Source organism: Hemicordylus capensis, chromosome 2 (genome assembly GCF_027244095.1).
Source record: "Hemicordylus capensis ecotype Gifberg chromosome 2, rHemCap1.1.pri, whole genome shotgun sequence".
Lineage (NCBI taxonomy): Eukaryota > Metazoa > Chordata > Lepidosauria > Squamata > Cordylidae > Hemicordylus > Hemicordylus capensis.
The window spans coordinates 43,818,609-43,833,101 of NC_069658.1; the positions used below are offsets into that span (position 1 = coordinate 43,818,609).

The 14,493-nt window shown below is 39.0% G+C and overlaps 1 protein-coding gene across 16 annotated transcripts in view; it reads left to right on the top strand.

The window, feature by feature from the left end:
* MAST4 (microtubule associated serine/threonine kinase family member 4) overlaps window positions 1–14,493 on the top strand; it is a 443,961-nt gene that overhangs the window by 304,148 nt on the left and 125,320 nt on the right. The window contains exon 1 of one of the 16 annotated variants that reach the window (XM_053288794.1): window positions 10,884–10,899. The exons of the other annotated variants lie outside the window; for them this stretch is intronic. The gene's annotated coding sequence lies outside the window, so the exon portion shown is untranslated. Of the gene's footprint in view, window positions 1–10,883; window positions 10,900–14,493 lie in introns of those variants that run through there. 16 annotated transcript variants of the gene reach the window in all.

The window sequence follows — 14,493 nt, forward strand, 5'->3', positions numbered from 1 at the left end:
TAGTCCAGCATCCTGTTTCACACAGTGGCCCACCAGATGCTGCTGGAAGCCACAGGCAGGAGTTGAGGGCATGCCCTCTCTCCTGCTGTTACTCCCCCGCAACTGGTACCAAGAGGCCTCGAATACCCTCGAATGCAGAGCAGCACCTAAACCGTTTCGATGTTAGAAGGGCCCTGTCCTTCTATATGCAAAGATCTGCTGAATGGAGGAAAACTCCTTCCTTGCTTGTTCTCTTTGATGGGCTGCGTAGAGGTCTTCAGGTTTCAGCCCAGTCCATTTCTCAGTGGATAGTCTCCACAATTGAACTCTGTTATCATTTGGCTCATAAGCAGTTGCCTACAACCGTTAAGGCACACTCAGTTAGGTTGGTGGCAACCTCTGTGGTTTTTGATTGTTCCGTCCCGTTGGACACGATATTTCAGGCAGCTACCTGGGCTTCTCCCCACTCATTTATATGTAACTGTGTTATTGATATCAGGGCACGGAGTGATGCTGTATTTGGCAGGAGTGTCCTACAATCAATTTTCACTTGATCTGTTGTTTCTGAAATTTTTTTTTTTTTTTAAATTATGGCATACTATATATTGTTTCTATTCTTCCCTCCTCCTTGGGTGCTTGCTTGTTATGCTCCCATTTGTGTAAAAGACAGAGACCACGTCAAAGAATTACAGGTTACTCACCTGTAATGTTGGTTCTTCTAGTGGTCATCTGTACTTTTACACGCCCTCCTGTCCTCCCTGAAGGGTTTACTGAAGCTGGATTCTGTGACTGAGGGGATGAGGAGTGGTGCAGCCGCATATAGCGGCTGGGGGCGGGGTTCCCGCCCGAGGCAGGAGAATTGAGCTTGTTGGATCTCAGCGAGGTTTCTGCGCAGGCACATAGCCCATTTGTGTAAAAGTACAGATTCCACCAGAAGAACCAACATTATATGTGAGTAACCTGTAGTTATGAGCTGGAGATGTGCTTCACCCTTGTTCCCTCCCCCACATACACATTTTGCAATGAGGTGTGCTTCATAATCTGCAGTAACTCTTCTGAGTAATGAGTGTTTCATTAAGAGAAGGATGTACAAACACCTCATACCAGATATTTTTAGCACATTAAGAATTTTGTATAATTAAAAATAATCCATATCAACATCAGAAAACCGTATTTCTGCTGGAGCAAAGTTTAGTTTATAGTTAATGCTTGTTAACATTGGCAAGAAGTGTTGTGCGTTTTCCAGAACTATATGCAAGAGGACCTTTTGCGATGTGAAGCAGTGCTTGCCCCTACTTGTTCAATATGCTGCAATAATTCTTTCTCATCTAACTGATGTGGTATTATGAATGTTTAAAGTGCTTTTAAAGTTCACTGTCTTGTGTTTAGTTCCACATCTTATCGTTCAATCCATATAAAAAGACAACATAATTTGACATGGTTGGTTGGTGCCAAAATGTGTTTTTATAAACATGTGCTGCTTGAAACAGAAGGAAAAGTAGTTTAATACCATTTGTAGCTGTCTCTGGTTTTGGTTTTCACTTCACAAGACTTGTGCCAAACCACTCATAGATGATTAATAAACAGGTCATGTCTGCCTTTGCCAAGGCACAAGAAAGGACATGTAGAAAGTAGGAGACAGTTTTCAAAGAAGTTTCATTCTGATTTCAGATTTGATGACTCGCTGTTTTCTTTGTCACTTCCTTATGTTAGTAATGAGTTTAGGATGACATAATGCTATTCTCATATGATCCATGAGGTGGCTTCAGATTGAACAAAGATATGTTTCCATTTATACCACCCTCTATTTCCTTCTCGGCTGTTGTCCTACATTCAACAGAGGGCTTAGCAGAATAGGTCATTAATATCAAATCAGGTATCTGTAGTAAACTAGAAGCAGGAGGCTTCACAGCTTGATGCTACTGTCTGCCCCAAAGTTCCTGTTGTTTTGACTGCTTTGTGATAAGCAGGAATTTATATGTGCGACTTCTTAAATGAACTCACAGGGTCGTATCCTAAGAAAGTTGTTTATGATTAAGTACCGTTAAAATAAATGAGACCAGTTAGTTATTACTAACTTAAACCTCACTAATTTCAGTTGAATTCAGGAACTCACTGAATTAGGTGCAATTCAAGTGAGGAACAGTCTCACCATTTGGTTTTTGCATGATGCATAGCTGCTAAAGAAATAGGAGTCCTGTCATAGGGAAGCTCTTATTTAAAGGCAAGTAACTGAAGGCAAGTAAGAGGTTGACGCTTCAAATCTCTGCTGGTATGTTTCCCAGACTATGGGGAACACCTATATTGGGCAGCAGTGATATAGGAAGATGCTGAAAGGCATCATCTCATATTATGTGGGAGATGGCAATGGTAAACCCCTCTTGTATTCTACCATATAGAATACAAAGGCAACCACAGGGTTCTGTGGTCGCCAGGAGTTGATACTGACTCAACGGCACACTTTACCTTTAATTGAAGGCCTGGGCCAACTAATGGCACAGCGGGGAAATGACTTGACTAGGAAGCCAGAGGTTGCCAGTTCGAATCCCTGCTGGTATGTTCTCAAGACTATGGGAAAACCTGTATGGGAAAAGCAGCAATATAGGAAGATGCTGAAAGGGATCCTTTCATACTGTGCGGAAGGTTTAATCGCAATTACTATTGCTTCATCGCAATGGTAAACCCCTCCTGTATTCTACCAAAGACAACCACAGGGCTCTGTGGTCGCCAGGAGTCTACACTGACTCAATGGCACACTTTATTTCTACTTTAATTGAAGGCATAGGAGGCCTCCAGAAGTTGGCAACTTTACAGACTGAATATAATTACAAGGAATAGATTATGAGAGCATGGGATTGATGAGAATCCTTGCTTTTAAAAAAAAAGTTTACTTTTCTAATTCCTGATATGATCCATGAGGTGATTTCAGTTTGAACAAAGAAATATTGTAGAGGCAGGAAAGCATAACACACTTTCAGCTTCTCATTGCCCTTTTTAGTACTATTGTGATGCAATAGTTAACAATTAGTTTTAATCTTTCAAAATTTAGGTTTTAATTTCATATTAACATACTTGATCTTTCAGGAACTTGTTGTCAATCAATGTTTTGTTTTCCATTTCTCCTCTTAAGTTGTGCTAAATAAATCACATTGGTTCCAGTTAGCTTTGAAAGTTAATTCTATCAGTCAAGTGATTGATTTTTTCAAAGATGACCATCTCATCTTTGTCCATCTCACTCTACTACCATAGCTATTAATATTTACATATTTTTATGGCTGTTACTTCTTGGTGTTTTTATTCTTTATAGTCTTAATTGATTTTAATATTATAACGTAACCGTATGGAATTTTATTGTGTGGACTTTTGTAAATCGCCTTGGGATAAGTTTTATGAAAGTCAGTATATACATCAAACAATAAAGAAATATGCAAAGTAGAGGAAGAAATATTTGGGGAATAAAATGGGAATGGCCTTGTAATCAAGACCTCTTTTCACCCTTCAGAGGGGTAGCAATTTTTTCCTTTGGTAGAAAAAACCGTCCTGAGGCACCTTAAAGTCTAAAAAATTTATTTCAGCATGGGCTTTCTTGAATTATTCCATGAAAATGTATGCTTATTTTGTTAGTCTTTGCAGTGATAGTGTTCTTTTCATACTACCTGAATTTGTACTATAAAAAAAAACCTTCCAGATGGTATGACACACCAGACTCTAGTACTACATATTTGTGCTCAGGCAATTGTTAGGGAAAATGTGACTAGACTCAAGTTTGACGGGATTATCCCTCAGTATGTTAAACTATTTAAATTAACCTGTAGCCTTCATGAAAACTCACAAAGGGTTCTATTAGGTTACATATGTTGTTCAAAGGAAAACCATGATTTTGTTTGATTTTGGTTGGTGTTAGGGAAAAGGGCTGTAGCTCAGTGGTGGAATGCACTTTGTATAGGCAGCAGGTTCCAGGTCCTGTCTTTAGCATCTCCAGATAAGGCTGCAAAAGACTCCCTAGACTACAGCTGTCGATCAGTGTAGACCAGAGATTCTCAACGTTGGGTTCGCAGATGTTACTGGACTTCAACTCCCATAATCCCCAACCAAAGGCCACTGGGCTGGGGATTATGGGAGTTGAAGTTCAATAATATCTGGGGACCCAACGTTGAGAATCCCTGGTCTAGACAATACTGAGCTTTGGTGGACCAATGGTCTGAAGACAGCATCTTTTTTTTAAAATGTTAATATTATTGGAACTAAAGTGTGAGTGTCAAAAATACTGGAGGAATAATAAGATCCCAGTTGTAAAAGCCTAGTTCTAAAAATTCTGAAAATTTTGTTAATAGGAGAAAATAGTTTTCCAAGTCAAGGTAAGAGAAGCTAGATTTATTATAGCTACAATTAAAAATAATTGATATATTTTGTAACTTTCTTGGTGTATTCATGCTCATGATTATAGATTTCTGACTCAAAAGTAAATAAAACAAATTGGATTGAATTCTAAATTGTTCTGGAATATACTACTTTAAGTAAGAATTGACCATCATTGCCTTATATATTTTTGTTACATTTTCACCAAAAAGTAAGTAAACCAGGATATTTGAGCCTGTATATTTTGAATGTTATGTGGAAAGATAGAATTAATTATGCCTGAAGGAGTCCCCACCCTCCTTGATGTGGCTGTGTCTAGGTAAGCAGTAGTTACCCTAATGTCTAGGTGGTGTCCGTGCCTTGCATTTCAACAACATTCATCCCTCACTTATATTAAGTACACTCAGTTTCAGTCTCATATGCTAAGTTCCCAGGCAAGTGGCTCTTGCTCTGTTCTTAGTAGCTCTCTTCCTAATTAAATATTCATGTTTGGTTACATGACACTCTTATATGTCTGGTTTCTTAAGAGGAAAAGTGAAAGAAACATTGGAACTTGGGAGAAGGTCAAGACCTTTTCATATCCAGCTTCTTGCAATCACTTATGAAGCAAAGAGAGAGTGCACAAGACAGAGTCTGCGTGTAAAGCACAAGAATATTTTTATTGGGCCAAGGAGGCAGGTGAATAACATTTATTGTTGCTCATGGGGAAAATGTCAAGAGCTGGCTTTTGCTGACTGGATTGACAAATGTATTTATGTCCTGTTCAATATACCATATGAGTGATCGCAAACTATAAGACCTCCCCACCAACCCCGAATTAGAGATCCAAGCAAAAAATGAACGCTGTCTTACCAATACCTTACCAAAGGCAACTGGGTTTTCCCATACTACATCATAATAGAATTGTGATACTTGGACTGTAAAGAACTTTGCATGTTGTTTGGATTATGTGGTTGGGCATGTAAAAAGATGGAAATGCAGGAGCACGTGCCAAAGGAGGACAAGATCATCTTGCAGACAGAAAGGACATCAGTCTGTTTCATCTTAAAGGCTGACCCTGCACCCCTCTATTTCCAGGGCAGCCTTCCTGTATATTGTGTGTATTATTTTTAATTAAATGGTGGCAGCGGGGTAGGTGGAGGGAGATTTGTGGAGAGGTATTGTTTAACTTTGTATTTCACAAAGCGCGGCAGCTTCCATCAGATCTCAGTTGTGATGGAAGAGGGGTAGGGTGGAATGGAGCTGTTCTTAGCCCCACTGAAATTGTTGTCCATATTTGTAACACAAATGCCCTTGTCCAGTTTTTTTAAATAATACTGAATTTTTTGCCTTAAGATTGTTGTAAAGATAAAATGGGTTTGGCTCACTACTACTTTTTTTAAAAAAAAAATCCAACCAGACTTTTAAAAGTAAAGTAAAAGCTATTACAAATTCAGAGTACTTGGAATAAATTCTGAATACATGAATATATTACAAGGTTCTATAAAACTAAATATGAGACTTATTTGTGCTTCAGGTGGGAGCAACCTCATTGCAAAAAGTTCTTTTCAAATTCATTAACTTCTGGATTTAATGTAATGTGTTCTTCAAAAGCTGGAAAGGAATGACCGTGCATTATTCTCTGTCATGCTGTTTTGTATTTTAAAACAGAATACAAATGCACATCAGTGATAATTCTCATAGTGTATAAGAAGCAGCCATGCCTTGAAACTGGTTGTCTTATGTATAATGCATTTTGAGTTTCAATTGATCTGATTTATGTGTGAAATAAGACTGAAACCCCTTGCTGAGCCATTGAGTAGAAATAGCTTTACTTAAAATTCATCTGTGTTGTTTTTTTTTTGTTCTCCAGTTTATAGTAGTTTTAGAAATTGGTGAAGGGGGAAAAAATCTTCATTTTTCTTTTGAACCATTTGCAATGAGAGGCATTTGCTTCAGTGTTTCAGACCAGGCATGAAGAACAATGGCCTTTGAGTTCTGACCTCTTTTCTGTTGATTCTTTGGTGTTTGGCAAATTCTAGAATAGTATCTAATTTCTCTTAAACATGTGAAAGCAAGTGTCTTAAACCTAGACTCTGAGTTTTGTCAGGAGTGCTTTTGATCTCTATAGCACCTTAGGGTTTAAGTTCCACAATTTTTTCTGAATGTCTGCAGAATCTGTTAGAGGCATTACTTTTTCTGTTATTTCATTGTGGTTACAATCTAAAGTTGGTTTGTAACTCATTTCAGTGTATCTGTAGAAATTATTATTATTAGAGATGATACTCTGCCCCAAAAACTACATCATACTTTCTAGCATCTGACTTGGACACTGGCTTGCCATCTCCCTGGCGTACTTAGCATTAGGACATTTGCTGGCAGGGAGCCGTTCCTAGTCTGTACATCCATTGTTCCTGTGATATTTCTTTCAACCTCATTATATTGTTCTATTAAAATATGTCCCCCAGGGACATCCTGGAAAAGCAGGATTCTCACTAACCAAGGAAGTAGTACATTAGCCAGTGACTCTACCATGGATTTTAAATGGCTTAGAAAAATGCCCAGTAGAAACCAGGGGCGGTGTCAGACTATTTTGTGCCCTATGCAAGGCTAAGTACTTGCACACACACACACACACACACCCAAAATTTCAACTTTGATTTTCAAAAACAGAATTTTTTTGTAGAAAAAATGAAAAGCACAAAACTCAAAACTGCTAAATTTATTTTAAATTGCAAGAATAGGTAATACATCAATTTTTGATTATCTTTCTCAAATACAAAAGAGAATATTTTGGCACACAAATCATTGTTATTGATTTGATACACACTGCACTCCTCTGCGGTCTGTGCCCTAAGTGTCTGCCTAGTTGGCCTAATGGTAGCACCAGCCCTGGTAGAAACACCTCTGAACAGCAGCAAAGAGCAGCATATTCTTCCATCCTTCATTAGACATTCAGAGCGCAATTCAGGGTCTTTCTTAATTATATATTAATACATTTTAAAATGTAGAAGAAGAAAAAATCACACTTGCGTAGGTGTAAGTTGTAGGGACATATAGGAACACCTCAATGGCATAGTTTGTGATGATGTCATCCACCCCAATTCAAGATGGCAGACACATAAACGTTTGAGGCATAAGTGGGCTAGCTTGTGAGCCACCTTACTGATTTGAACCAAATTTTCTAGAGCTGTAGGGACACAAAGGGATGCCTCAATGGCATAGTTTGTGACAAACTACCCACCCAATCTGGTGGATGTGTGAATATTTGAGGCGCAGTGGGCTAACTTGTAAACTGCCTAAAATGATTTGAACCAAATTTACTACAAGTGTAGGGACACATAGGGATGACTCAAAGGCATAGTTTGTAATGATTTCATCCACCCTGGTTCAAGTTGGCAGACACATGAATGTTTGAGGTGCAAGTGGGAACTGATTTGGACCAAATTTAGTCCAGTTGTATGGATAGTGAAAGGAAAGTAGGCAGATTAGTTCTTACTAGTTGTTTTATTCTCCATTTGTCATGGGTAATTTGGAGGCAGTGGTGTGTGTTTAGGGAAAGCATGTGTAAACTGAACTGCTAGGGTGATATTTAAAGTTATAAGTTGCCAAAGTAGCTTCCTCACTTACTCTTTCTGGCTATGAGAGATGGCTTTAAAGTAAGCATTAATTAGACAGAGAAACGCAGAGCTAGTTCTTTAAAAAATGTTTCTCATGTAAAAGAGGCCCAACTCCTCTTTTATTCATTTTATTGAAGCATATTGCTTATTTTAAAATGGTAGAAGTTATGGTAGTATTTGCCTTTAAATATTACTTAGCACAGTCTTTGAGTGTTATGCATCATTTCACTGGAGTTATTTTTCTTCCTAATTCACCAAATGAGTCACTGACTGTTGTCAGTCAGTTCTAATGAATCCACCATGACCTACTTTTTACTTTTCACACAGACAGTTGCAAGCTGTGATGTTAGTTTTTGGGGGGAAACATTGAATTGAAAATGTTCACCTTGTCCTAAAATGAATTTGGATCCTATTTAACATGTTTTACTTACTAATAGCATGCAAAACTAAACTAAACGTCTTTAAGAGAATGTCTTCTTCATTATGAGCCCTACCGCCCATTGAGGTCGTCTGGAGAGATCTGTCTCCAGTTGCCGTTGAATCAGCTGATGGCCACATGGGGATGGGCCTTCTTGGTTGCTGCCCTGAGACTGTGGAATGCACTCCCTACTGAGATACGATCCTCTCCATCTCTGGCAATTTTTAAAAAGCACTTGAAAAACCCCTCTTCACCCAAGCCTTTTCAGCTTTTTAATTTTTTATATTTTAATCTTTTATTGATTTTTAGATTGTCTAAATTGTTCTAAGATATTTTTGTATGTTTTAACTTGTTTTATGTTGTTGTTAACCGCCCAGAGATGAAAGTTTGGGCCTGTGTACAAATTTGGCAAATAAATAAATAAATAAATAAAATAAACATGCATATCTTGCTAATTATACATTCTATATAAATATCTCGAAGGCTTTTTTGATAGACAAAATTATTTGTACAAAACAGAGGGAAAAGAATTTAAAAAGTACACTTGATATAGTTTAAACATATTCAAACAAATTCAGACTTACTTATACATTATTTTTGCAGAAATATTTGTAAATAGACATGACAATTCAGTAGTGTACACTTCCCCTACGTTGTTAAATTTTAAGAGAAAAATAGAAGGCACTGAAAACTTACATATTAATTTTAGCACATTCAAGAGCTGTACATTAGAGAAATATGTCCTGGAGATATTGATCCACAGTGGGGTCAATCCTGCTGGTTCTGCTGCACAGAGTCAGCAGAAGGTAAGAAATGGTTCTACATATGCACACATGTCCATTCACACCCAACCCTCCTCCACATGTTGACTGAATAAATGGATGGCTGAAACAGTTCATTACAACTTCGAATATGCCCAATTTGATTAGTATTTAACCTGTGTGTGAGTAAAACAGTGCATGTTTAGAAACAGAAATGTTTTTCATGGAAAAATATAGCAGTGAGAAAGGTTCTACCCCACATCACTGTTGCTAGGATGCAAGCAATAATCAGGGGAAAGATCTTTAAAAGACTAGTTTTCACATCCACAGCTTTACTTTGGATATTCACTATATAATTGTTGTGGTTTTATGTTACTGGTCATTAGAGATAATATATACTTGCAGTCTATTATTTAAGAAGGGGTTTGTTTGCAGTACCACCTAACTTCTACATGTATGATTTTCTCTATATAAACATGCATTCAGATTGTTGGTTTTTATGCACAATATTCTAAATTAGTAGGCCATATGAACTCAGAAATTATAAATGGCCTGTAGAAATTTTATTGTATTAGGTGTTAAAAACTGCCACAAAAAGGAATTGGTAAATTTTATCCCCATCTTTAATAACCAAATGAGGAAGGTCAACATGTGGCAGATTGTTCCTATCTGGCCATCTGTTTGCAAGATGGAATCTATATTTAAAGGGAAAGGAATAGAAAGATTGTGTCATCGAGTTGGTGTCAACTCCTGGTGACCACAGAGCCATGTGGTGTTCTTGGTAACGGTAAAGTGTGCCATCGAGTCAGTGGTTGTCTTTGGTAGAATACAGGAGGGGTTTACCATTGCCATCTCCTGTGCAGTATGAGATTATGTCTTTCAGCATCTTCCTATATCGCTGCTGCCCAATATAGGTGTTTCCCTGAGAAACATACCAGCGGGGATTCAAACCGGCAGCCTCTGGCTTGCTAGTCAAGTCATTTTCCCACTGCACCATTAAATTACTAGGATGCTAGGAAAGTTATTTACTGTACTTCCTTTGCCAGACTGAAATGGTAGAGTGGCTTTCCTCGCTTGCTATGTCCAATGCAGTGTGTGTTTTCCTTGTTCTAGGGATACAATGGAACTCCTATCTTCCCATGCCACAATCTATCTATTATATTAATTCTCCTGGGTGTGCCTTGGAATGTGCGTCCCAGAGCCCAGCTGATTGGCTGAGGCGGACCCAGGAGGATTGGTTGCTGCGGCGGCCTGGCTGTGAAGCCAGAGGTGGCGGCCCCGGCCCGGCCACAGAGGCAAGGCCCAGGAGGGGGGGAAGAAAGGGGGGGCAGAAGTGGCAGTGGGGAGGAGAGGTGGCTGGGCCTGGAAGCAGAGACTGGGGTAGAAGGTGGGGAGAGGTAACCGTCAGCCCCAAAGAGCGCACAGATGCTCTGTGCTGGGTTGGCTAGTACATATAATTCTCCTAGGTGTGCCTTGGAATGGGCGTCCCAGCGCCCAGCTGATTGGCTGGGCGGCGGACGCGCCTGATTGGCTGAGGTGCACCCAGGAGGATTGGTCACTGTGGTGGGGCCGGCTGTGGAGGCCAGAGGCGGCGGCGGGAGAAAGTGGGACGGGGGCAGAAGTGGCAGTGCGGGGGAGAGGTGGCTGGGCCCGGAAAAGGAGACTGGGGCAGAAGGTGGGGGGGGGGGGAGAAGAGGTAACTGCCAGCCCCAAAGAGCACACAGATTCTCTGTGAGGAGTCAGCTAGTTTATTATAATCCAACAACAGCTGGAATACCAAACTGTAAGCCAAAGTAACCCTTGGTTTATTTAATCCAGCATAGTTCCCCTCTCAGTGACTGTTTCCCTTGTGCTTCTTTTTTAAATTGTGCGCCACTTTGAATTGGGAAACCATCTTCTCATTCCTTTTGCTATGTAAACCGCTTTGTGAACTTCTTTGTTGAAATGTGATTTATAAATATTCTAAATAATGATTTACTTCTTATGAAGCTAGTCTGTGGACTAGGTCCTATAAACCAGCTTTCACTCAGCTATAATATTTGGCATGAATTAGTATCAGTAGATAGTGACTGGACAGAGAAACAATGAACTGTGAGGTCTTTTGAGACCATTAATGGATATAAAGTTCCTAGGCCCTTAATTATTTATTATTTATCAACTTTTTGCTAAACATGAATTGTAGAAGAAGAAAAGTGATCATTAAAAGTGCTGTTTTTTTTGTTGACAAACGTCAACAGCACTATGCAGATATTTCCTATCAGAACACAATATAGTTGTTGCACAAATGAGCCCTTTTTCAAAGAAAATACAATAAACCTCTGACATATTTCCATAAAGGCATTTTGATATGGTCTCAATAAAGATTATATTGAAGGAGTGCTTTCTTTAACTGTGTGTTTAACTGTGTAACTGTGTTACATAACTATATATTTGTATTGGCTAGAGCCCTGGCAGAAATAATGGCCTTTAAAATATTAATAGCACCTTTACCGAAGAGAAGAATAATCCTGTTCAAAGTAGTGGAGAAATAAAGGCATAAGTACACATCACTGAGTGTTTCTGCAGAAATGCAATATCTTATATTTTACTAATAATAGGTTCGTTGAAGCATATATATCAAACACTGCTCCAGTTTATGCAATAAGACATCTAAAAATAAATAGAAGCACACAATTTTGTCAAATGCTGTAAATGAAATGTGATGAATTCCTCTGCCCCAATGTGAAATCCAAAGAAAATATACAGGAGTAGCACAACTTACATTTTTGCTTTTTCTAGAGGACTATAGTAAAGTTACAAACAAAATTAGGTCAAATATAAGATAGGAAGGAAGCATCTGTACAGATGAGTCATTCCACTGGCCTGTTTTACTCTTTGGAATCAAGTTTCCTATCCAAAAATGGACATGGTTAATATGCAACGGCTAAATAGCAGGTACTGGGATAAAGGCTTGAGATATTTCAGGATTATTTCCGCATCATTAAAAATCTGACTGCACTAATTTTTCATGCATTCCCTCACTTGGGCCTTATCTAGTTTGAAGATAACACTTGAATTAAAGGGCAGCTCCCTAACTGTTTAGATTTGCATATGTGCTGTGATACTAGATTTTTTGCAATGAAATAATTAAGGTTAATTCTGCCAGTGTGACAAGATGCATGTCTTTGGGGAGGTAGAACTCTCAGAGTTCGTCAGTATAAACATTTATCAATATTATCCTAATGATTTCATGGATAGTATCTGCAAAACAATGCAAATTTAAATCTGCAATAAAATTCACTAATCTAGCATAAAACAAAGAGTAGTTAGTGGAAGGGCATGTGTGGGTGTGGTGAAACATCATATAAATATGTTGTTTTTGTCAGCAAAACAATTGCTTGATTAAAGCACTTTGGGTAAATGTAAAATGTCTCAATATTTTAAATAACATAGATTTTTGAAATGTGTTTTAATTAGCAATTAGCTGTATGGTGTGTGTTCTCTCCCACTGCCCCTAAAATTTTAAATTAGTAATGACATGAATAATAGTCTTTTTGAGATGTCACATTCCTGGTCCAATTAACCATGTTTTTGTTGGATCAGAAATGAGCAATGAGATCGTGCTTCCTTCTTCCCTGCTCTCTCACCCTTCTTTTGAGCCCCTGGTGGTGCAGTGGTAAAACTGCCGCCCTGTAACCAGAAGGTTACAAGTTCGATCCTGACCAGGGGCTCAAGGTTGACTCAGCCTTCCATCCTTCCGAGGTCGGTAAAATGAGTACCCAGAATGTTGGGGGCAATATGCTAAATCATTGTAAACCGCTTAGAGAGCTCCGGCTATAAAGCGGTATATAAATGTAAGTGCTATTGCTATTGCTATTTTCCTGCACCTGACTTCACAGAAGACTCCCTGATTTGTCTAACTACAGGTGACCATGGTATCCAAATGAGGAAATAATTTTTGCAAGTTTAGTTGAACTGTGGTTTTTTCAGTGCTGGCTCAAATCACAGTTTCCTGGTTTGGACATTAGTCTTGTAAGAAGCTTGATGTGCAAGAAGAGTTATGCTTTAGCAGATCAAAAGTCCATCTAGTCCAACTTCCTCTTTGTCACAGTAGCCAGCCAGACTCTGAAAACTTTTATCCTGCTGTATAGCTCCAAGTAGCTCTCAAAATGGTTTACAAAATATCCTCACAGTAAAATTATCTTAAAAGTCTAGTATTGGGAACAGATGTAACATGGTTTCTACCTGGTTCTAGAATGTGGCACCATGCAATATAGGCTCTCATCTTTGGTCTACTCTGATCATCATTTGGTGTCTGCCATCCTTCATCCACAGCCTTCCAAAGAGCAGCAACTCCTACTGAGAACCACTTTGGTAAAAAAAGTGGGGATGAACAGCTGAAAATTGGTGATTTTGTGATGTAGGCAATCTTCCCTTGCTGGTTGTTTTGCAGTTGCTAGCTCCTGCTGAGATGTTTTCTGGAAATCCATGAAGGATTTCCTTCACGCATTGGATTTTCCTTAAAGTGGATTTCCTTCACAGTTCTCCCTGCTTTTGCTCCCCAACACATGAACCCTATATAGGCGGTCCAAAACTTGCACATCGTCCCGTGAGCATGCCCAGAAGTACCACCCCAGTGCTTCACTGAGCATTGAAAAGCCTCATTTTATTGCATTGTTCATGTGTATGGTGTTTCAAGAGGCCCAGACTTCTGATCACAGAAACGAGTGCCATCACACTTATGGCATGCCATAAGTGTGGACAGTGCAGCACTCAGGACACTGGACAGAGGTGCTGTGTTCCTTTTTAAGGAATGTCTTGAGAGGCAAATGGTGCCTGGAGGTTCTAGATGTTCTGTTAATTTCAATTGATAGTTTACCGTCATTTTTTGTGTTTTTCCCAAGAAAGCCAGCAATAGTGCTGCAGTATTGAGGAGGTGTGTTTTTTTTAAATACATTTTATATCCTGCTCTTCCTCCAAGGAGCTCAGTGCAGTGTACTGCATACTTAAGTTTCTCCTCACAACCACCCTGTGTACTAGGTTAGGCTGAGAAAGAAGTGACTGGCCCAGAATCACCTAGCAAGTATTACGGCTGAATGGGGATTTGAACTTGAATCTCCCCGGTCCTAGTCCAGCACTTAACCACTACACCACACTGGCTCTCTGTTATAGAAGTATAAGGAAAATATAAGGAGTATTATTTAGTATTCATGGATTGATAAGGTTTCTGACAAGAATAGAAAGTTGCTGTTACTAATCTATCTGCTAGCCAAAGGGGAACATTATTTTCCATCTCTCAAACCATTCTGGTGAATAGCTAATAGTCTTGAAAGCTGAGGATGCTTTTGAGTTGTGGGCATTGGTTTGCAAGTTAGATGGTCTTGCTTGATATCCACAC